General features: G+C 40.9%; 1 protein-coding gene across 1 annotated transcript in view; it reads right to left on the minus strand.

Annotated features, from left to right (window-relative positions):
- The window catches only part of LYPD6 (LY6/PLAUR domain containing 6), a 119,267-nt gene extending 95,596 nt beyond the window's left edge, over positions 1-23,671 (minus strand). Inside the window, exon 1 of the mRNA XM_032410683.1 lies at positions 23,554-23,671. The gene's annotated coding sequence lies outside the window, so the exon portion shown is untranslated. The remainder of the gene's footprint in view (positions 1-23,553) is intronic.
- Between the last annotated feature and the right edge of the window lie 428 nt (positions 23,672-24,099).

Below are 24,099 nucleotides of genomic sequence, written 5' to 3' on the forward strand. Positions count from 1 at the left end.
CACTGTTCATCTAGTTTTTAGGACTTTTTCAGGGGAAATTATTCCTATATGTAGCTGCAGATTTGTTGTGTCCGTGGGAGGAGGGGAGTTCAGGATCTTCCTACATTGCCATCTTGAACCACCTACAGAATCCCAGTAAAAATTTTGAAGAGTTAATGTTAAATGAGTTTGGAAAACTTTATTAGCATAAAAAGTATGTGCAAATGAATTTGGATAGTGAAAGCAAAGTAGAAAATAAGAAAAATCAAAAGGGCATTTTCTCCAACTATTATACATGTTATCATACATAAAGAATCAAATATCTCCTAAGGCAGTCATGAAATTTTGGACTCATGACTAATCCATTCATCCCAAGAAAACATTTAGCCTTTAGAAAAGGGCATTATCTCCCGGGCCTAAAGCACATTGTGAGCTTCATCATTTGACCTTTTCATTTGCCTTCTCTTGGGTTGCTACTTCTCCCTAAATTATAAAAAGAAAAATGAGCATCATTGGGGCTCAAGGGAAAAGACCAGAAGAGACCTGCTCTACATCACTGACCCAGGAATTTGGGGCAAGATATAGGGTTTTGCCCCAAGTTATTTACCAAACCATCAAAAGCAATAGCATGCAAAGTAGAAATGAGGGAGGAAAAGAAGGTAGCTGGCAGAGGCCAGGTAATCATGGTTGGGAAGAGAAACATGATGTGTCCATGTATGAGGAAGGAAAATATTTTGCCTGTACCAAGCTTCTCTAGCCCACACTGATTCTCCTTTTGCTGATACACAGGAAAGGACCACCAATGACAAGTACATGTTGTTCTACCCTTGACGCAGCTAATTGGTCCAAGTTGATATCTGTCCCAGGCTGAGTCAATCAGCTCTCTTCCCCAGGATTGTTGGTCTGGGACCAGAGAGCATGAGTCAGTCCTATGCAGTGCCATAAACTATAAGATGTATACATCCCAGGAGGATTTGAAGCCATCGTTCCCATTTTATCTGCACCTGGTCTGCAGTAAGAAAAAAATGAAACCGACATGCTGAGAGAAACCAAGAGATAGGGAGACAGTATCAGATGCATTCAAGTCCTTGCTGGTGACGCCCAGCTATGGCCCTAGTCTTCTAGCAATTTCACTGACTCTTCCTTCAATTATTCTACACATAATCATGTAAGAGAGAGGTGGTGCAGACCAGCACCATAAGAATTTACTTTCGGGGGGCGCCTGGGTGGCTCAGTCGTTAAGCGTCTGCCTTCGGCTCAGGTTATGATCCCAGGGTCCTGGGATCGAGCCCCGCATCAGGCTCCCTGCTCGGCGGAGAGCCTGCTTCTCCCTCTCTCACTCCCCCTGCTTGTGTTCCCTCTCTCACTGTGTCTCTCTCTGTCAAATAAATAAATAAAATCTTTAAGAAAAAAAAAAAAAGAATTTACTTTCAGTACACAGACCCAGAGTGCAAAGGCCAATCCCTACAGAATACAAAAAGAATAAATTAGGGGCAAGAAAAAGATCAATTCTGCTCCACACATGAGATAATCCTTTAAAAATAAATTTTCCTAAGTTAATTTGAGTTGGGTTTTTGCTGCTTATAGACAAGAAAATCTAAATACTTGATTAAAAAAAAAGATGCTATGCCTAAGTCCCTGTGAATATAATAGGGGACTTAGCAGATGATTCGTTTGAGAAGCAAAGACCTCCATGACATTTGGCCATCTGAGTGTGCATAAGTCCTTTGCCTTGTTGATACTGGAGTTCTTTGGAAACTGATGACTCATACACATGGATATATGTACATTTATGTATACATAAGTTTATGACTACTGGGCATAGTCTTAGCACCAGAGGTTAAAATCAATATGTCCTCTCCCTGATTCAATGTAGTCTCAAGATAATGTGAGATTATTGTGGGGGAGTGATAAAGACAATTTTGCAGCCCTCAGAGAAGTTTTGACAGTTTACAATTTTCTAAAACAATATGCAAGACTTGAGAAAGCATATAAAATGCTAATGTGATAAGCATTTTATATGAAAGCATAAACAAGGTTTATGTGATAAGATTGATTAGAAGACCAGGTCTCATGCAAGCAATTATAATTGACACCTGAAGACAGATCTAATTTCTATCATATCAACGTAAACAATGCACCTGAGCAAAATGATGTTCCCAAAAAAAGTATTATAGTATTAACAGGTTTTGGTATTTAGATATCGAACACTGAGATTCATGCTAGTTATCTTGGCCATGTCCAGGTAGATCATTCTACCAGCTTGAAATATTAAAAACATCTGAATTAACATTCAATATAACTTTGTAAAGATTAAGCCGTTTACCAGGAACAAGTTTTGTCCCACAGGGAAAAATATATTATTAATTTTATATAAAAGATTTTAATATAAATTTTAAGATAAATTATATAACTTTATATAATAATTTAAAATAAAATATTAACTAATTTAGGTACCTTTTATTTAAATAAATTCTAGTTCTCTTCATATCAACATCTCAAAGGCCACTTCATAAACACCACAAGTAGATGCCAACAAGTCCCTGTTTCCTCCAAATGTTTCCTCAAACCTCCCAAATGCCTAATTCTTAGGGCTCAAGAGCTCCCAAGGCACACAGATCTGCACATTGGGAGTGAGCAAGTGCGAGAGGCATGGTTTCCAGCTGGCCCAGCCATTATATAAGCCAATACTGTCAAGGTTAGTTTCTTCCCCAGATTTTGCAGATCGTTAATATTCCTGAACTTCTATTCAAACTTGAAGCAGATTGGCTTCTTCATATAGGAAAAAGTCCATTTTTCTCCCAGCCTCCCTGAATACCACAAAATGGAGAGAAAAGGTGAGCACAAGTGGTTGAGGGTATCACTTCATGGTTTCCCAGCAACATAGATGATTTCTCTCTCTCTTTTTTTTTTTTTTTAAAGATTTTATTCATTTGAGACACAGATACAGAAAGAGAGAGAGAGCATGAGCAGGGGGAGAGGCAGAGGCAGAGGGAGAAGCAGGCTCCCCGCCGAGCAGGGAGCCCGATGCGGGACTCAATCCCAGGACTCTGGGATCATGACCTGAGCTGAAGGCAGATGCTTAACTGACTGAGCCACCCAGGCGCCCCTAGATGCATTTCTTATTAGAAGTTGGACGAGGGCCAGAGAGAGACAGCTGTAGCCCCATCTAGTCTCTTGTTCCTCCAGGTACTGATGTTCGGTGCCTCTAGTTTAAATGGCTTTGCCTGTCTCTCTTAAAATGCTCTAGGGAAGAAGTCAGCTAAGTTAACCTGGGCTACCAGGAGCAACCTCCACAGCCACCCTCGTCACCGCTCCTACCTCTTATCTACCTTAAGCACCTGTGCAGCCTGTCCACAGGAACGCTGCGCCAAGTGTGCGTGCAGGCAAGTGTGCGTGGAGGGGCTTGGGGAGCGGGGAGACAGAAAGGAAGGAAGCACAGGATCTTCTGTTTGCATCTTTCTGACACCAGTCCCTGTCCCTAGTTATAATTTTTCATAGCCGACTTCAGGATAGAGCTCCTTTGAAAAATAGCAAATACATCGCTAAGGTCGCATTCAGGTTTCCAAGCAGATTCAAGCCCCCTGCACTGAGGGCAGCACCACCGTGTCTGGGTCCTCATTAAGCAGCGATCTTTATTGCAGCCCCACTGCTATCACCACCATCTGACTGGTGCCAGGAAGTTTTGATTTATAAGCTGGAGAGTGAGAGAAAAGAGCCTTAAAATGGTTTCAGGGTGGAGATTTCTTTTCTTTTTTAATGAGCATATTTAGGTTGTTATGAGTCAAGTTCAAAATTCGAGTCACATATGAATAATTTTTATAGGAGGAGGAGTAACCTGATGTTCAAATTCATTTGCCTCCCATTTTGAAGTAATTCATCTTTAAAATTTCTGTGAGAATTCTACGGAGTTGCCCAGAAAACAGCACCAACCATCTGTAAGTAAAAACAAAAGCTCTCTATAGTATATATCACAGGTTCAAAGCACTTTGGCATCGGCAGATTGAACACGTTATTAAAAGAATTTAACTGCAAGAAGAGCGACCATAATTACACAGCAGCTGGTCTAATGTTGACAAAACAACTTTTAAAGGCTTTCAGAAGCCTTAAAGGCTAATCAATTAAAAAGGCATGAATAGTAATGTGCATCCTATCTTTAACACTGCGACTGCATCTCCCACAAATACAGTGAGGTTTTCATTTTGGAGCAATCATTTCTTATGTCCTACAATTAAGCCGAACACATGAATAAATTCTAAGTTGCGTCTAGGTGAGACCATTATACTTAAAATAAAATAAGTCCATAAAACTCAATTATAAACACTGAACTTAATGAGCATTTCCATAGTAGCAAAGTTATTATCAAAATGCCAACAGCTCATGCCAGAATTTGTGCTTACTTTACCAAGAACAGGCAGAGAAGTGTTTTAGAGGGTTGTCTACACTGGCCAATGATACGCTGGAGGCATAAAGAATAAATTAATGGACGGATGAATGTTGGAATGAGTCTGTCCTTGGCATCCAAGGAACACTGACTCAAACCCCATGAGACTGGCCCAGGGGTCACGTTGGACGGCTTCCTCTGCCAGGACCCGCCAGTTTCCTTCAAGGCCCAGCTGAAGTCCATCCCCTGCAGGCACCTTTCACACTTCTCACAAGGCTTGTTTCTGTTCCAAATCCCTTACAGTCTGAGAATTAGAAAGGATTTTATGTATCACTGGATCCAATCCTTTCTAGGGCCCTGCTAACTTTTTCTATCAAGGCCCAGACAGTAAATAATTCGGGCTCTGTGGGCCACAGGATGTCATCACAACCACTCACCTCTACCACTGTAGCGTGAAAGCAGCCTGCACAAGATTTAAACAAATGGGCATGGCTGGGTGCTGATAAAAACACTTACGAAGGGAAGCAGGAAGCTGGGTTTGGCCCACGGTCGGTAATTCTCTGACCCCTGCTCTACCAGCATGAGTCCCCTCGTTCCCATGCAGGGTCCAGGGAGCCTCTTTGGGGACCCCTCCCGTGAAGAAAGCTAATCCCCTCCTAGTGGCCTCTTCCATTTTGTGAAGCATCCCTTCTACTGACTGCAAGGAATCCCTCTGTAATTGGCAGGCCCTGTCACATCTTCATCTTTTGTGCACCCTGCCCTCTCCTAAACCATTCTCCCACCCCAGTGTGCCCTGCAGAGACAGGCCTTCAAAACCGTTTTCTTTAACTGAAGACAATACCACCAGTGTTGCCTAGCATTGGAAGACAACTGTGGGATATGGCATTTACGGTCTGCCCCACTCATGCAAGATCTATCTCATGGCAGATTTTATTGTTCGTTTTCTTCTTCCACGTACACATTCTTCCCCCCTCATTTAGATGGCAAGTGAAGCATAGTCCCTGGCACCTAAGCTCCATTTAGTTTTATGAGTGAGAGTGGCAGAATGGCCACAGAAATACCAGTCAACAAATCTTTTTAAACACCTTTCTCCGCAAATTCAGTGGGGACTGCTTCCCATACAGGATGTGGCCAGGTCACCACAGCCACAGTAAGACTGCTCGTGGGTCAAACTTCCTCAGACCTAAAGGCTGATCTTTGAGAGGCAAAAGGCCTCCTTTCTCTACTGTCTCCCACCCACCAGGCTTCTGGAGTGAACTTTTAATGTGGCGCACTGTGTAACACCAACATCCCAGCTGGGAACTGTGAGGCTGGGCCCACTCTCTGTCCCCATCCCCTCGCCTTACAGCAGCCCTATCTCAGTCAGCTTCATATCCTGTGCCATTTATCCCTCTCCTTAATAATCACTACCCCAGAGCAATACATACACTGTTGGCATTTATGCGAAAGCACACAGTAGGCCTTCAATAATCCACTCTCAAACTCAAGAAATTAATAGGAATCTCAAGAGTGCTCCTTATAAACAAGAAATCCTCCTCAGGGTAAGAAATTGGGGCCCTCACAGAATTCTTCAAGGCATGAGGAAAACGAGTTTCTCACAATGTTACCCCTAAACTCTACTCCCCAGGATCATTCTCTTTCACAATCAATCGTAAAATATTCAAATAGGCATTTTTTTTAAATATCTTAGTGAGAAAAGAATCTTTAAGACCATGACAAATACCTGATCTCATTTAACGTCACTTTACCTTTTTATGTTCCTTCTCCTCACCCCTGTGAAGGACAGGAAGGAGATATTTCACAAAGTCCTGTACCACGTGCACTCTTTAGCAGTAACCCCAGGTGGAGTCCCTCCATGAAAGACCTGCTTGCGGACACTCACTGAGGGGTAGAGATGCCGCAGCAAGGGGACACTGGGCACCTACCCATTCCACGCTCCAGAAAGCCCAAGACAAACTGTCAAGTCCACTGTATTGGACAGTGGGCCCTAGCCATGTATGGCCACTTAAATTTGAGTTAATTAAAAATAAATACAATTTAAAATCTAGTTCCTCAACTGCACTAGCCACTTTTCAGGTAGAAGCCACATGTGGCTAGTGCCTACCATGTTGGCCAGTGCAGATATACAGGATGTCTGTCACCACAGAAGAGACTAGAAAGTTCTACCAGATAGTGCTAGTGGGGCCCAGTGTGCTTCTCAGTGATTGCTGCTCTCCAGCCAACACCTATGAGGCTTGACTGGTGAACTGTCAAGGCCTCCTACTCTGTACCTCCTGGAAACCCAAAGGAAAAATGGGGTATGGAAATATCACACCTGGTTGTGCCAAACAACACCACATTGTTGTAAAGGCGTTCTTTAAGTAAAATGAAAAAAAAAAGTACGTAATTTTTCTTATCTCAGGGAGTTCTGCCCAAGTCCTCAGCCTTTGCAACAAAGTGAGAAACTTTTACGCAGAATAAAAAAGAAGCTTGATTCTCATCTGGATTCTAGCAAAAAGTAGGGGGACAGGGAACAAGAGGCGAAATTTCTCTATTTGTTCGGAACGCATCATCCTTTGTATTATTTATGAAGTTCATTTTTGCTTTAATTATCATTTTGCATGGAAAAAGAACGGGACTTTTTTCCTTTATAAAGGAGGGGTCCAAAGTTCCTGAGAAAGCAATAAAATACTTATGTGCCTTAGATTTATCACCAGGCAAGTAAAGTTGGTCAATAATCTGCCTCTATGTAGCACAGCATATAATTTTTTTCAGGTTTACTGAAATTGCCATGTCTCTAAAATCTAAGAACAAGAGAAAGTTGCTAATAAATTTTAAATTTCCCACATAGTTACTTTGGAGAATGTAAAATTATGAGAGTAACTAAATTCAAATTCCAGGCTGCTTTCTGAAAGACGAGCTGACCTCCTGGTAGTCTATAAAGTCTGTGGAACATCTGTTTTGATAACATATGTACTTAAAATTCCCCACATGTCAGTTTCAAGTTACTACAAAATATAAAGCAGCACCAGCTGCAAGGATAAGGAGGAAAAGCTGTTAGCAAAGTGCCAGGAAATGTTCAAGATTTTAATGGGACCAAGTCTCTTTACCATTGGCATATCATAATTTTAGGATACAGACCAGAGACTAGAAATCCTACCCCTTCCACTTGTGAGAAAATTCTACTGTGATCTTGGTATTTTTTCCCTTATCACCTTCCTATTAAGGAACTGTGGTATTCTTTTTTCAATTGAAGTATAATTGATACACAATGTTACATTAGTCTCAGGTGCACACAATGTTACATTAGTCTCAGGTACTAAGGATTTGACAAGTTTATATGTTATGCTATGCTCACAAGCATAGCTACCATCTGTCACCATACAGTGCTGTTACAATACCACTGATTACATTTCCTGTGCTGTACCTTTCATCCCTGTGACTTATTCATTCCATAACCTGAAGCCTGTACCTTCCACTCCCCTTCACCCATTTTGTCCATCCCTCCTACCCCATTCCCCTTTGGCAACCACCAGTTTGTTCTCTGTATTTATGGCTCTGTTTCTGCTTTGTCTTTTTTTTTAGATTCCGCATGTAAGTGAAATCATGGTATCTGAAAGACACAGTATGTGTCTTTCTCTCTCTGACATATTTTCCTTAGCATAATACCCTCTAGGTCCATCCACATCATTGCAAATGGCAAGATCTCATTTTTTATGGCTGAGTAATATTCCATTATATAGATAGATACATAGATAAATAGATACAGATGGGTATAGATAGATACATTTATATCTATTTATATATAGCAATTTCTTCTTTATCCATTCACCTATTGATGGATACGGGCTGCTTTCATATCTTAGCTATTGTAAATAATGCTACAATAAACAGAGGGGTGCATATATCTTTTCAAATTACTGTTTTCATTTTCTTTAGGTAAATACCCAGTTGTGGAATTACTGGATCACATGGTATTTCTATTTTTTATTTTAGGGGGAACCTCCATACTGTTTCCAACAGTGCACAAGGGTTCCTTTTTCTCCATATCCTCACCAACACTTGTTGTCTTTTTGATATAAGCCATGGTAACTGGTGTGAGGTGATATCTTATTGTGCTTTCAATTTGCTAATTCTAGCACCTTTTAACCAAAATGCCCTCCTCTCATTCTTTCTACCCAAATATTACCCATCTGCATAGATCAGTTCAATTCTCACACTTTCCATGAAAGTGGCTTCATCTCTTCTAGCCCACAAATTCCTACTTCTCTCTGTACTTACAGCAAATAATAAAGGATCGTACATCTGCAACTTAATTGTCCTCCTTCTGCTCTGACACCCTGATTTAATCTCCTCATGTTTGTGGATCTGCTCCCATTTCTTCACTATCCCAGAGATAGTGAAGCTCCCAAAATTACCTCTCCCCAGAACTCATCCATAGTCCCAACACCTATTCCATATCTCCACTTGGAAGCCTAACAGGTATCTCAAATGTAAGATGTCCAAAGCTCATCTGATCCTTTTCCGAATCTGCTCCTCCTCAGGCTTTCTATCTCAGTGAATGACAGCCCAATCCTTCTAGGTATCAGCCATCTGACTCTGCTCTCTCATTCATGCCCTGCATCCTACCCTCAGTAAATCTTACCTCCTGCATTCTTTCCAAATAGACAAAGAATGCCCTTTCACCACCTCCACTGCAACCACATGGATCTAAGCCAACATCATCTGAATTGCAACAGCCTCCTTCCAACCTTCCCTCCCTTCTATTATTTATTCCAACAGTAGCCAGTGATTTTTAAAATCATACAATTAATCAGGTCTTTCCTTGATACAAATTCTTCCAATGGCTCAACTGACTCAGTCCCTCGTGAAAGAAAGAAAGAAAGAAAGAAAGAAAGAAAGAAAGAAAGAAAGAAAGAAAGAAAGAAAGAAAGAAGAAAGAAAGAAAGAAAAGAAAGAAAGAGAGAGAGAAAGAAGGAAAGAAAGAAAGAAAAGGAAGGAACATCTTTCAATAACCTCTAAGGCTCTGCATTATGGATGGTCTGACACCTTACGCTTTTGACATTTTACTACTCTCCCTCTGGCTTACTTCACTCCTGACACTGGTCTTCTTGCTGTTTTGAGGTTGAGGCATGATGCTACCGCAGCACTTTTGCATTTCTGCCTGGAAGGCTCTTCCTGCAGAGGTCCCCAAGGCTTTCTCCCTTCCCTGGTCCCAGTGCTCATGTGAAACTTTCACCATGGGGTCTCCTATGACCATCATATTTAAAGTTACCAACCGCCTCCTGTCCACCTCAGACATTCCCTCTTCCCCACTTTAGCTTCTCCATAGCTTTTATGACCATCTAACATACTGCATATTTTCTTATTTATTTCCTTATTTTCTGCCTCCACCCTTGTAGACTGTAAGCTCTAAGGGGCCAGGGATTATGTGAGCCTTATTCACTGCTTTCTCCCCAGAGACTTTTGCCTGTTTCATTCGCCATTGTGTTTCCACCTTGAACTGTGACTGACACAAACTGATCCTCAAATATTTAAAGAGAAAGAGAGAAGCCAATTACAAGTCCCATAAGGACGGTTGCCATGTCTTACTGTTCCTTTTTATATCCCTGGATAGGGCCCAGAGAAAAGTACTTGTTGCCTGATTACTGCTATGTTTACATTGGCAAATGTAAAATATTAGGTCATTCAAATTGTTGGACATGTTAAATGTAGACAGTGGTGATGCAATATTAAAAGATGTAACAATTTTTAAAAGATTTCAAAGCTATTTAAACTTAAGCTCATAATCTCTATTCAAGTATGAACAATTCTCAAAATCACCAATAAGAGACAGCTTCTTAAGTGCTGCCAAAAAACAGATACAACTACCTGCCCAAAAAAGATGGGAAGAGGAAACCTCAATGCTGTCATTTATTGGGGAAATTACAGCAAATAAAATTTCAATGCCAAGCCCCAAAACAAGCCATTTGGGTTGTGTTTTTTGTTTTGTTTTGGTTTTGGTTTTTTTGCCATTAGGTTGGTTATTAAAATGGACAGGTGCTTTTAATAAATCAACAACACTGGCAAGCGATGAGAATGGTGATGACCGAGGGAATTACAAAACTGGGTCAGTGCAACAGAGAAAGGAAGAGCCTTTCCCCTTCCCCCACTGCGTGCACCCTGTTATCTCCCATGCAACTAGACTTTAACAAGGGAGACTTGCTAGTCAATAAGTCTCAGAAACGGTTCAATCTTTCTACACATCGAGAGCGTTGCCTATAAAACGTCAACAATTAACTATAGACCAACTACACACTAGATTCTTTTTCACATAAGATAATTTGAAGATTATGCAGAAAGCTTTATGGAAATCCTTCATCCATAAAATGATCGAGTGTCCCAAAAGGGGAATGCCATAACACGTCAAAACAAATCCTACCTAGTGTTTTTACGGCACTTAGGTTCAGGCTCAGATTCATCCCTACGTGACGGGACCCTCATCTCTTCCAAAGTTCACTGAGCTGCTGCAGTACAGAACCAACCGCTCAGATACATCTCTTCTGTTTTGTACAAGAACTTCTAAGTAGAATTCTTTTATCTGTGTATTTTTTTAAAAAACGGAAAATAAACATTAGACACTAGCATCCTATTGCAGGTTATAAAAATGTAGTTTCAACTGTTAAGAAACATAGGGTTGTATGTCAGGTAATGATTACATGACTGGCAAGACAGTGGTGACAATTATAGGGAGCACTGTTCATGCGCTGATCTGTACATTTATTTGGCAAGCACTGACTGAGTAGGGAGAATCTCTGCTCATCAAACATCTAGTGAGTATCTATCTACTCTCTGCCAGGGCTTGCGATGAGTGAACTAAGGCACCATGCATAAGTTTAAGGCAACAGGAAAGGTGGCCTCTAAAAAAATGAGAGTTGAATTCAAAAATTGGAGCACAGCGTGGTTTGGAATCCTTGCCAAGACAACTCAAGGTGAGGAACCATGAGCCCTCCAAATTAAGCCAATATTATAATATGCCTTTTCTCATTTGGGAAAAGAAATACTTATCAATTGTCCACCAAATGTCAAAATTCAATTTAGAGTTTAAAAATGTAATTAAATGGATACAGCTAATCCCAACTTTTTTTAACAAGACAAGAATAACTAAATGGGAATATTGATGATTCATCAGAGATAAGCTTGAGTTCAAGCAACAGAACACTTGACAAAGATTCTTAAAAATTTAGAGTGGTGGAGGACAGATAACTAAAATTTAGAAATAGCAGAACATGTAAATTTAATTGTAAAGTGAAATTGGTATCAGATTTTGGCTTTTATATCCTAACACTGCCTCATAAATTATTTTTTAAAAAAAACATCTGAAGAAAACCAAACTCATAGGCCACTGTAAGTTGTCTGCTGTAAATTACCTGGAGGCTAACCTACAGAGATTCAGATGAGCCTAACGTTAGAGAATTCACAAAGGCAATGATTACAATATGAAAAACAGCCAGTGTGAATCCTTGCTCTTCTTTCAACCCAAGAGATTACAGATGGCCACCACGTATTCCCCCACCCCCTACCACCTCTGCAGGTGGAGCTATTTCAGTAGGAAAAGGCAAAATCCAGACCTAGCCATGTTATCCCCTGGACATCTATAAGGGCCTCCCCTCCATCCTCAGAACACTGCAGCTTCTTTACCAGGTCCTCATCAAGCAAAGGGTGAATGTGGCAGGAGCCAAATTAAAAAAAATCAAAGATCGGTCTTGGTGGGGCAAGGTGAGATAAACATCTTCTGTAATCCTGAAGATGAAGGGAAGAGCAGTGCCCATTTTGTATTCATTGAGTATTTGTCTTTTCATCTTGCTGTTAAAGCTCTGTGATTAATTGCACTGCTTTGCTCAGAAATGCCTCTGTCAGAATAAAATCTGTGTCTTTTGCAAATTGTTCTTTTCTGAAATATCATCCCCTCTATTAGCATAAATGTTTCAATATTTTTGTTAAGGGTGTGTGGGTGGAGGTATGGGTGTGTTTGGGAAAGTCATTATTTGTGTTTTGACTGCCTGTGACTTTATGTAGTCTAAAATATAAAAGTAATGAGGAAAATGCCTACCTTGCAGGTTTACACTATCTTGCCGTGCTCCTCTCTTAAAGTAGATGTAGGGATTTTCTAACAGAGTACATTTTTTATCAAAAGGTTTATACACAACACACAAACTCTTCTAGATAAGAGGCAGGAGCTAGCTAGAAAAGAAACAGAAGAGAGACAAACTAACTGTAGATTCAGAGAATTTAAAACCCAGAAGAAACTCAGACATCAGCTAACCAAATATCTCGTGTGGTACCGAACACTGACCCTCAAGATGTGCCTTCAAAGGGGGTGCTATTGTCAACCAGGTTTAGGGTTCACTGAGTAGTACATCTCCTTTCAGACATTTAGGATGATATTCAGTTACTAAAGGTTCTGAAGTCTTACAACTTAAAGAAATACATTATTATTCAACCCACTGTTTCTCAAACATATTGGACCATCACACACTTTTTTCTGCCTTCAACATTCCACAGAACTGGTGTCTCTTCTAGCAGATCCTGTTCTAGAAGTGCTGATCTTGTATAATCGTTTTACAGATGGGGAAACTGACATTCAAAGTTAACTTGTTTGGCCAAGATCCGGTAATTAGTGGTTGATAAGTCAGAATAGCATGACTGGAGTTTAGATAAAAGTGGGAAATAAGCAGAGAGCCCAGCATCTTTCCTTTCCACTCATACCTCACTGCAAAATGGTTGCCTCTCCTGAATCTCTGTCTCATTCCCCTCAGACTCTTATATTCCCTCAACTTGTACTTGTCTACTTGACCAATGCGTGTAGCTGTTAACCGGCTCAGATTCATTCATTAGTGAGTGTGTCCTTCCCATACCCTACCCCAAGCCTTTTAACAATGACTTACCAGGGAGTGGCTTTCATGGAGGCCAGCAGGACCACGGCAGATAATTTAAGGCAGATAGACCTTTGTGTTTCTCCTCAAATTTATTTACATTTATTGTAGGGCTTCCCCAGGTAAGACTGGAATCAGACAGGATAGGGACCGTTTTCTCAAACTGATCATAAAGTAGATGATCCTATCCTTATTGTTCAGTTCTTTAGCTCCTTCTTTTCTTTACTCTTTTCCTTTCCATCTTCCACGGTCAACCTTATTCAATACAGTGTTTCTCCTGGAGAGATCAGAAACCCTCCTGCCGTGTCAGAGTGACCCAGAAGCTACAGGAGATGAGTTTACCTACATGCCTGCAATGTCCTCTAGGTGCTATATAGCACTCTGCATTTCCTGAGTTTTCTCAGCCTAGCTGGAAATAACCCCTTCTGGCAAAGGTCTTTCCCAGATAGTTCCCAAGCTGAGAAGAAAGTACCATTACAAAATGTATCTTTTTTTTTAATGCTATTCCATTATATGCTATGTATTGTCCTTCATTTAGAAAGCTGCACCTCTAAATAGCTTTGGTGGGAAAAATGTCTTTTGTATCCTGTTGATCATCACTTGCCTGGCTTGGCTATACCAAAGAAAAACACTGGCAATAGTGGAAGATGAACCCAGAATTGTTTCTCAGAACTGGGTGGAGTAGATGTTGATCCTGCCACATCTCACCTGGTGCTCCTTAAAACAACATTTTAAATCAGCTGGCTGTGATTCCGATCTATGACAATGGAACAGGAAGAAGAACATTGACTATTAGAGATTAAATCTTGCCTTGTCTAGGTCTCCATTTTAAAAGTGCCAGCCCTAACTATGCATGTGACTCTCTTCTATGAGAAGGGGGCCGTGTGGGAGATGGCTCGTAAAAGAGTTTTTCAAAGCATAGAAAGATTTTGTATATATTTACCTATATATAGCACATTTGATATACTGTCCCCTCGTTTATTCTACTAGAATAAGGATCAAACACACTGAACATATGCAATATACATAGTTAGGCAGCCATCATGTAACCTAGAGACAAAGAATACTATTGAGGTGGTAAGAAATTACATATGAATAATAAATCTGGGTGATAGGAAGGAGAATGATTTTCTTCCTTCAATATTTCTGTTGTTTTTGTTGAACAGAAACGATCTATGCACTTTAAAAAACACAGTACACCTTAGTATGAAAGTGTGATCAGCCAATTTTTTATTTCCACTCATGAAGATGGCACACCTATCTTTCCCAAGTCTTCGGTCATGGTGACTAATGGCTTAGAGTCTGTTCCATATAAACCTCAATACCTAGAAGGTATTTCTAGGAAACAAAAGTAGGGAAGTGTCTCTGAAGAGAACAGTCACCGCTTGTGGTATTCGTTCTTTGTGGACATCCAGAGACTAAATTTTCCATTGGCAGAGAAGTGAAGCCAAGTAAATTTAGCAAATCAATCCATCCCTCCCATCTAAACCAATCTTTTGTAATGCCCCCATCCCGATCTTTACAGCTTTTTCTCTATGAAAGTGTTAATTCTAGTCCACATATTTATTGAGGGATTACTCTGTGTAAGACAATATGCTTATGCTAGCATTCAAGAGTAATAAGACATTATGAAAATAATAAGCTAAATGTAAGAGACATGTGGGTATGAAATACAAGCATAAGTAAAAGAGTAAAATTTTTACTGATAAGAGGAGAATCAGGAGAAAAGGTTTCTGTGGGAAGGATGCACATGAACTAGGCCTTGAAGGATGAAAAGGATTGTCAATTGGCAAATAATGGATGTAAGGACATTCCTGACCAAGAGTCAGAACTGCTGCAAAAGTTTCTGGGAATTCACTCAGGTGGGTGATTGGGAATATGAATTAAAAGAATTTCATAAAAGAAAATTCTTCTATGAAGTTATACATAAAAGAAAAACCATGTACTTCTAATACCAGTCCTTTGATCTTATATGGAAAGATACTATGTAAATGCAGAATATTACTTCTATTAAAGTCAGTATTTTTAAGTGGTAACATTTTTAGAACACTTGAAAGTGAGCTTTTTTTCCTCTTCCAGATAGAAAAATTCTAAGAAATTAAATGTATTCCGCATGAATAATCAAGTCAAAGAACAGTGAAGATCTACAGAGCAAGAAAAGAACAAATTCCAGGGATATGTGCTAGATCTTTTAAATTATTTATTATAGATCTCAGCTCTTAGAAGCCAAGAACTCTGGTTAATTTAGTTTGGTCTAAATACCAACATCATGCCACACTTTCAGTTGCTCAAAATTATTTTATTAGATCAGCATTAATGGGTAATTTTAAATGGCAAATATATATATATATAGGTTCCTACTCACCTGGGAATCTGAAGTTTAATTGGTGCAGCCCTTTGATTTTATAGTTGAAGCAAATGAAGTCCAGACAGTGGGTGACTAACTTGCTAAAGGTCACCCAGCTAGTTAATGGCAACCAGTTAAACTGGAGGAAACTAAATAACTTGCCCAAGGTCACACAGTTGGCAACTGGTGGGGCAGAATTACAACCCAGGAGAGCCTAGACCCCTAACCTTTACTGGGCTCTGCTTCTCTGCCAATGGAAAATTAACATAATCCCACACAAATACATACAGCACTGTAGATGAAAAGCCATACAAACAAAAAGTAGAGGATAATAAATGCTATTATTATAAGGGCAAGTAAGTGTATACATTATCTAAATTGCTTTAATGGCATAAAGGAACTAGTATTTCTAGATGTCTTGATGGAAACTTAAATAATGTGTACATTTGCTAACTTATTATACGATTCAGTACTGAAAAGGAAAAAGTGAGATGAGAATAATGCAATCTTTATTTCTCCTGCTTTTTGTGAATAAAAACATTAAGAAATATATTTTTGAAAATGGTCACTCAAAATCCTGCCGCTCAAACACAATAACTATATTGTTAAACATTTAGAATGCTGCATGATACTTGTTTTGATAATTCAGGTAACAATCTTGATTTTCTTTCTCATGGCAGAGACAGTAGGACAATCCTGGGCTTAAGAACTCTTACATCTATGGCTTCCGAAAGGTCTGTCAAAAGATGAAGATTCCGTGCCCAGTACTTCTGTCTCGCCTGACAACCTATTATGTGGTAATCACTCACATATATACCTACATGTTTCTTGAACCTATTTTTAATTTTAGCCTGCATGCCCTCTTGGCAAGAGAGAGAATGAGGCTGAGCAGCTGGGAGAGCAGGGTGGGGATGGGGGTATTACACAGTCTTTGGGCTTATTACTTTCTGTCCAAAGTCCCTTGCTTTCAAATGCCAACAGATGTTTTCTAGCTCTAGTTTTCCACTTTCATGAAAAATAATCCAAGCTCATGCTATGTGTAAATGTGTGCGTGAGAATTTGACTTCCAGTATCCATCTAGCTCTTCTTTTGTAGCAACCTGATAAGGGTAAAAAAGTCAACGAGGTTACTAGTTATGGTAACTCTGACCCCTAATTGGTAGGCTGAGCAAAATCACCTGATGGGGACATCATACTTGGGGTATCTCTGACTGCCATGATTCTGAAAACTGGGCACATCCCTTGTGGAGTCCTGGAATCTTTGTCTAGCAGTTGTTATAAGAAGTTATCAGCTCTCAGGAGCATGAGGCCTCTAGGCCAAGATGACTCCCACACCTGTCCAATGTTAGTCTCATCTCCTTACGCCTGAGCTGTGCTCCATGAGCGGCTACAAGGACTCCCACAAAGGAATGCCTGAGGGCAAGCTGTGGTTCCCATCCTATGGTCTTCTGGTTACACTGGTGCCATGCGTGACCTGTGGTAGTCCTGCAATCAGATTAGTTGAATCTAAGGAGATCTTCTAATAGGCATTACAGGAACTTTCACTATATATAGACAAGGGTCCTATCCCTTGAGCCTTTATCTTTCCTGACAGTGTTCTTTTTTTTATATTCTGTCATCAGATACTAGCCACCTTCCCCAAGTGCTCATTCACAATTCTGAGCACTAACTTGATCATTTGAGTGCTCTTATCTGATTCCTTCATGTCTATTTTCCTTGAGGAATGATAATAAGAGTTGCATGCAGTGGGGCACCTGAGTGACTCAGTCGGTTGAGTGTCTGACTCTTAGTTTCAGCTCAGATCATGATCTCAGGGACATGAGATGGAGATGGTGTTTAGCTCCGTGCTCAGCATGGAGTCTGCTTAAGTTTCTCTCTCTCCCTCTCTCTCTGCCCCTCCCCCCACATGCTGTCTAAATAAATAAATAAATAAAATTTAAAAAAATTTTTTTTTAAAAAAAGAGTTGCATGGAGTAACATATATATCAGATTTTATATAATAACAAGATAAACTCATCTGTTCTTCCACTAAGATTCTGACAAACCAGGTATATTATTATTTTGACCATAGCAACTTTTTGCTCTGAAGGATGTTGGTGAAGAAAAACATTGACTCCCAGGTTTCTTCTAGGGATCTGGTGTTGTGTTCAATTGTGAACATTTAATAGTTCACGGCATACATTTCTCTCTTGCAAAGATTCTAGCTTACCAGGAAGGGGCAGAGCTCACTGGGATCATACACACGGGAAGTCCAAATCAAGGAAGGAAGGTGGTGATCCCAAGTCCAGGCCTGAGAGAAAGGTAAAATCTAGAGCCAATGAAAGAAACAAAACCCCAAAAACACAGGAAAAAAATGAAAGAAGAGAGAGAATTAAGTGACAGGATCTGGATCAAAAGTCAAGAATAAGCCAAAGGATCCAATAACCAACTCAGACCATTTTTGTGGCCCAGGGGTTGTATAGTACAAGGAACGTCAGGATGACTTACAGATCACAATTAAATTAAGACTTGAATGAGTCATATGACCTAAAAGGATAAAATGGACCTTAGGATCTCTTCTTATTTAAAATCTCTGGGAGTCTATTGGAGCTTTAGCCATTTCACTCAATTCAAAACATCTGCCAGTATTTACTGGGAGACTGCCATGTACCGGGCACCAAGGCAAGTGTTGTGAAGTCCGAAGGGAAAGAAACAGACTTGGTCCCTACCCTCATTAGGCTTACAGTCCACAAAGGAGTCAGCAATGCTCCCAATAACTTGGTTCTGTTTATCCTGATAGTTAGGGTAAAAATGGAATGAATCTCTTTCAAGTTCCCAGTTCTCGTTACCTAGAGGAGAGCACAAGTGTTCATCTTCAACCACACTTTTTCCTAATAGCAAATACAAGACAAGTACTCACACATGCTGCCTTTTATATACAGGGAGTTCAGGGCAAAATTTGCAACTACAGATTTCCAGAAGACATAGATATGATAATCAAAGAAGCCTTTCTTATAGTCAAACAGTATGAAACCTGAGGTTATAACACTCCATCCTATTTTCATAACACTTTTTCTTATAAGAGCGATACATGTTCATTGTAGAAAATTTAGAAAACACTGAAGTAAAAGAAGACAATAAAAACATTTGCAATCCCATACTACCCAGAGATAGTCACTGTTAATATGGTGATGCACTGCTTTCTATCTAGATCAATGAACAGATAAGTAGAGAGGATTTATGTAAACTTACTCAACACATTTTCAAAAAATGGTATCACAGTAACAGAGTTTTATAACCTACTCTTCTCTTAATATTGACTTTAACTTGGTGGACACACTTTTCTTTAGAGGGCTAAGAGAATATTATCCAGCTTTGTTGACTGCTGCTAGGAATAGAATTTAAAACCATCTCCTATAAATGTACTTGGGACTGCTTTTCCTGAGTACACTTATCTTCAATCTTCTATTTTGCCTTTAATCTTCTATTATTTTTCTTCCCATTTAGGTTGTCTTTTAAGTTATTCCTATGGTTCAAGTTTATCAGCTTGATTTTTACTTACTCATAAGAACTGCATGCCATCTGTGAACATTTATAAAAGTTTAAATAAAATCATCCTCAAACTACTTCCTGGAAGAGTCTATTTGTCCACTCAGAGGAGTGTCTATTTATCTTCACTCTTTGTTTCTTGCTTCTTGGCCAAATAAAAAGGTCATGAATAGGGAGGGAACTGGGATTTGAAATCTGGCTAGGCTTTTTAAAAGTTTAAAAATATCATATTTTCTGCAACACTGTAGTCACAAACATATTTCCTCCTTTAACTTGAATCCATTATTCCCCCTTTCTATAAAATATGTTGCATTTGCTGTCATCCATGTTGGCTTTGAATACCCATCTCCCAATTGTCCATGGAGACACGGATCTGGTTTGATGGCTCCAGGGTCCTCCCTGAAACCCTTTTCCTGACAGGAACCCTAAGGATACCAGCCAATGCCCCAGAGAGCTGTCACTTACACACTAAGTTTCTTCAACACACTTGGGTAATGGCCACCTGGTCTTAGTGATTTCTCTGTGCCTAGTCTGTGGATTAGATCTGCAATATCCTGAGTACTTATCATTTGTTCTATTTCCTCCAATGTGATTATTGCTTGAGAAAACCTGGGTGTAAGAATATTACTCAGCAAAAGGTGAAGCAAGGAATTCATTTACCCCGTATTCTTTATTTTATCTCTGAGTATATGCTTGGTATGATGTAAGCCAGGTGCTTCTACAACTCTCATTTCACAGTATTTAAGAGTCCTTTGCTATTGTTTTAGGAATCCACTGCAAGGATTTTTTTCAAATTCATTTTTGGCTATCTCATTTTTGTGTGCCTGGGATCTGTCGCCCTTTGCAAGCTTGATTCAGTAATCTGACCCTTCAAAAATTTCTTTTTCATTACGTATATCTAAGTAAGAGCTCTTTTTATTTTTTTCCTATGTAATCAGTGTTTCAAATAGCTTGAATACAAGACCTTTATTTTTTCATCATAAGTTCCCATAAGGAAATCCACATACTCCCCACTTTTCTCTGGGCAATTTAATTTCTTAAATATTTATTTCCATTTTTTCCTCTTTCATGTCTGCATTGAATTATCTTTCAGAGAACTGATTATGTACTTGATGTCTTTCTTTGGAGTCCTCTCTCCTATTATAATATCATATTGAATTGAATTGAAATATATATATATATTTTCCTCATTATGTGGTCCAATCTGCATTGCATCTGCAAGGCACTCAGTGAACATTTCCAGAATGAACGCATGATACCAACAGCTAACAATCATGGGGCATTTACTGGGTGTCATGTTCCATGCTAAGCGTTTGACATGCATCGTGTCATTAATTCTCAGGCACTACTAGACTGTAAACATCATTGGCAAGGAGTTTGTCCATGTATCCTTAGCACCTACAGCAGTGCTGGCATTTAGTAGATGCTCACTGAATATTGCCATATGGATAAACTGAAAAACTGCATGAGGTAGGTGTCATTACTACACATGCTTCACACATAAGAAAACTTACATATTTTCTTACGTGCCTCTCTGAACCACAGAGATTCAATCACTTTCTGAGGTCCCACAGTTAGTATGTGAAGCCAAGACTTGCTTCCAAAGCCCACATACTTAACTAGGACATATTACCGGTAAACTCAATACTTACCTACATTAAGGCAAACAAAATTAATTCTATTTATCTTAACAAATATTATGCAATGTCACAAATAAATATTGGGAGCAATAATCTCCCAAGAAAAGATTTGCAAATGATGGGTTTTTAATAAATAATCAGATAGACAGATAGATAGATATCTGTATGCTCCTTATTGCTAACTATGCAAGTAAAAACAAGATTTCTCTCTAATCAATTTATCTTCTGTTGCATTTGTACACTAGTTAATGAGGATTTCAGGACTTTTGATAAATGGGTGTTTGTTTTTTTTCCTGAGTGGTTCTGGGTTTATTTAAGTAATCTGTTTTGTCAGTTCTTTTTAACATAAGGACAGCACTAATGAAATGATCATTTATTAGGGCTTCCTTGTAATTGTCTATAGAGTTTATGAGGAGCTTCTGCTTATAAAGTGGGAGACTTACATATTTCTATCACTGTTACAAACATCTCCGTCACTACCGGTCCCTTGATTTTTCCTGAAACACTACCATTTGGACATCATTCTTTAGGGTTTTGATTACTTATATATTTAACAATTCATTAACAAAAATAAGATGCCACTTTGAAAAGGATAGTTCCTTAAAAATAATATTAGCTTTCTCCTTAAATCCTTATCAGCCTACATCTTAGTGGGAGTTAAATGATATTTAGCAGAGAGCAAACCTTTTTGGGAATGGTACATAATGGTCCTGAAGCCACAGGTTGAATAGTAAAAAGTAAAAAAAAAAAAAAAAAAAAAAAATACTAAAAATAGTAAAAACAGTAAAAATTAGAAGTAGGAAAACACTGAAGAGGTAGCCCACATGAAGGAAGGGAGGAAGGGAGGGAGCAATGGAAGTAAGCAAATAGAAAAAAACTTGAACTCTACCATTCACCTTGGAAAAATCACAATCTCTGAGAGCCTCAGCTATCTACCTGTAAAATGGGGGTGACAAAAATATGACTTCCTCACAGACACTTTAATAGCAGATCTCAATGTGCCGTGTAAACTGTATAACATGATACAGCATATGGTGTGGTTTTTTACTTGACATTATTTGCCCGTAATCAGCCCCATTTACGCATTCTGTAATATAAACATTCATCTTAAAAAGACTGTCAACAGCTTCAAAATACAGACCCACGAATCCTTTCTGCCTTTTTTTGGTCTGGAAGCATTTCTGATATTTTTAACCCAAAGAACCAATTCACAATTTTTAACAGCCTCTGTGTACCTACAAGCTTGGAAAGCTTACTGTGTGCTCTGAGGACTAGAGTTCGATAAAACCTCTGTTTAAACAAGGAAGCCTCTTTTGAGTCCTGTTTCAGTCTGGTGCCTTTGGTCAAGGTGGAAACTAAAATTGAAAACAGATAGATGTTTTACATTTAAATGGATTTAACATAAATGTGCATTAAGCCATTTCATGGGCGATTGCACAAATATCTTTTGCAAACTTGGTTCACGTGAGCACATATACAGGAACCATTAATGTCTTCTAGAGAAATAAGGTGTAGATCCAAAATTTTAAGCAGCTATCTTGAGTCCTCTCACTCGAAGGAAAATGTAATGGCTTTAAGGGAATTGCTCTAATAATATCATGGCATCTGCAATGGCTGGCCAGAGCAGAGCAGAACAGAGTGTATGTCACCATAGTTCAATTTAACAAGAAATAAGCTTCTCCCTGGAGAATCTAAACTCCCTAGTCTCCCACAAAGAAAATTGAATTTTGGAGGTCACACTTTGGGTAGGTTACCGGAGGGAGAAGCTTAACATTCTTTTTGTCATATGCTCTGGGAGGTCAATGCTATTCTACCAACAAATCGCTACCAAAGATCTGCTACCCGCTCAACCCCCCTCCCAAAATTTTAAGAGCCCTCGTAGTCCCCTAGGAAATGGCAAATGATTGTGACACTTAAGATACCTGAGACCACGCCAGATACCATCATGTAGAAATATCAAGTTTTGTACCGCGAAGTGAGGAGAGGGCTAGATGCCTGGGGTGGGGAGTGGGGAGGGGAGGAGAGCTAATGAGACTGTGGTGGGGGTCAGAACGGGTCAGACAGACCCACAGATAGAGAGCTTTAGGCTAAAATTGACTGCTTAGCCAAATGTAAATCAACTGAACTGCTGTTACCAGAGAGAAAAACACATCGCCAAGTCAAGCCCAGGCGAAGCCCTGGCTCTGTGGGTGGACTGCCCCTTCGCCGAGTTGCCCGGGTGGGTGGTCGAGGGCCTGCAGAATTCCCGCAACGGCTGGAGGCGCCCCAGCTTACCGCATCTGGGGCAGCGGCCCCGGGTGGGCGCAGCCAGGCCATCGACACCCCCAGCCCACCCCCCGCAGCAACATGTGGGGCGCTGCCACTCCGCCTCCCAGTAACTCCCTCCGGCTGGAGTTCCTGGTGGACGTACACTTGGCCCTGAGAAGGTGCTGAACTACTCTTGGGAAAGATTCCTCCAGCGTTTAACTTGGCAGCGCCTGACATTTCCATCCCACCCCCTGCGAGCCAGCACTACACACACGCACACACACGCCCCTCTAGACCTGCCCAGGCTGCGCTCAGTACCGGCTGCCCACTCGGGGACAGAGCACCGGAGCGGGATGCGGAGGCGAGGACCCCAGCTCCGCTGGCCCCGGGAAGGGGCGGGGGTGGGTGTCTTAGCGCTGGGTAGTTCCGGGGACTAAGCCCACTGCCTGAATGGCCCAGAACCCGCATTAGTTAGGGCCGCTGGCACCAACGCAGTCTCCTTTTGTGCTCTCCCGGGAAGCCCGCCTCTACTCACCCGGGCTGCGCGCGGATTCCGGCCGCCAGCGGCAGCCCGCTGCCCCATCCCACGAACACTGCGGCGCCCCCAGAGTGTGCAATGCGGAGCCCCGGCAGCGCGCGGCCGAAGCCGGGGAGTGCGGGGAGGGAGCGAGGGAGGGAGGGAGGAGGAGGGAGAGAAGGAACGCGGCGGGGAAGGGCGGGGGTCGGCGGGGGGCGCGCGCGCCACTCCCACTCGCGCCGGGCACTCGCCTGCGCCTGCAGCCCCGGCCGGTCAGCCCTGCCTCGCGGGCCGCGGGACCAATCAGCGCGCGGGGGGGGAGCCGAGCCCTCCGCGGGGCGCGCTCATTGGCCCGGCGCTCTCGACCCAACTCCGGGAGAGTCGGCCTGAGCACCAAGTCTACAAACTCCAGCCCGCAGGAGCAGACCGCCCGGCGCAGGTGGGGCGCCCCGCTCCGCGCTCTGGCTGGCAGAGGGAGTCCGCCGAGTTCGGTGGCGGAACAGAGAGGATTTGAGACCTGCCCTTGAAGGCAGTTCCCAGTGAGCGTTCCAAACCAGCAGTGTT

Source organism: Phoca vitulina, unplaced genomic scaffold (assembly GCF_004348235.1).
Source record: "Phoca vitulina isolate PV1807 unplaced genomic scaffold, GSC_HSeal_1.0 scaffold1, whole genome shotgun sequence".
Taxonomy (NCBI): domain Eukaryota; kingdom Metazoa; phylum Chordata; class Mammalia; order Carnivora; family Phocidae; genus Phoca; species Phoca vitulina.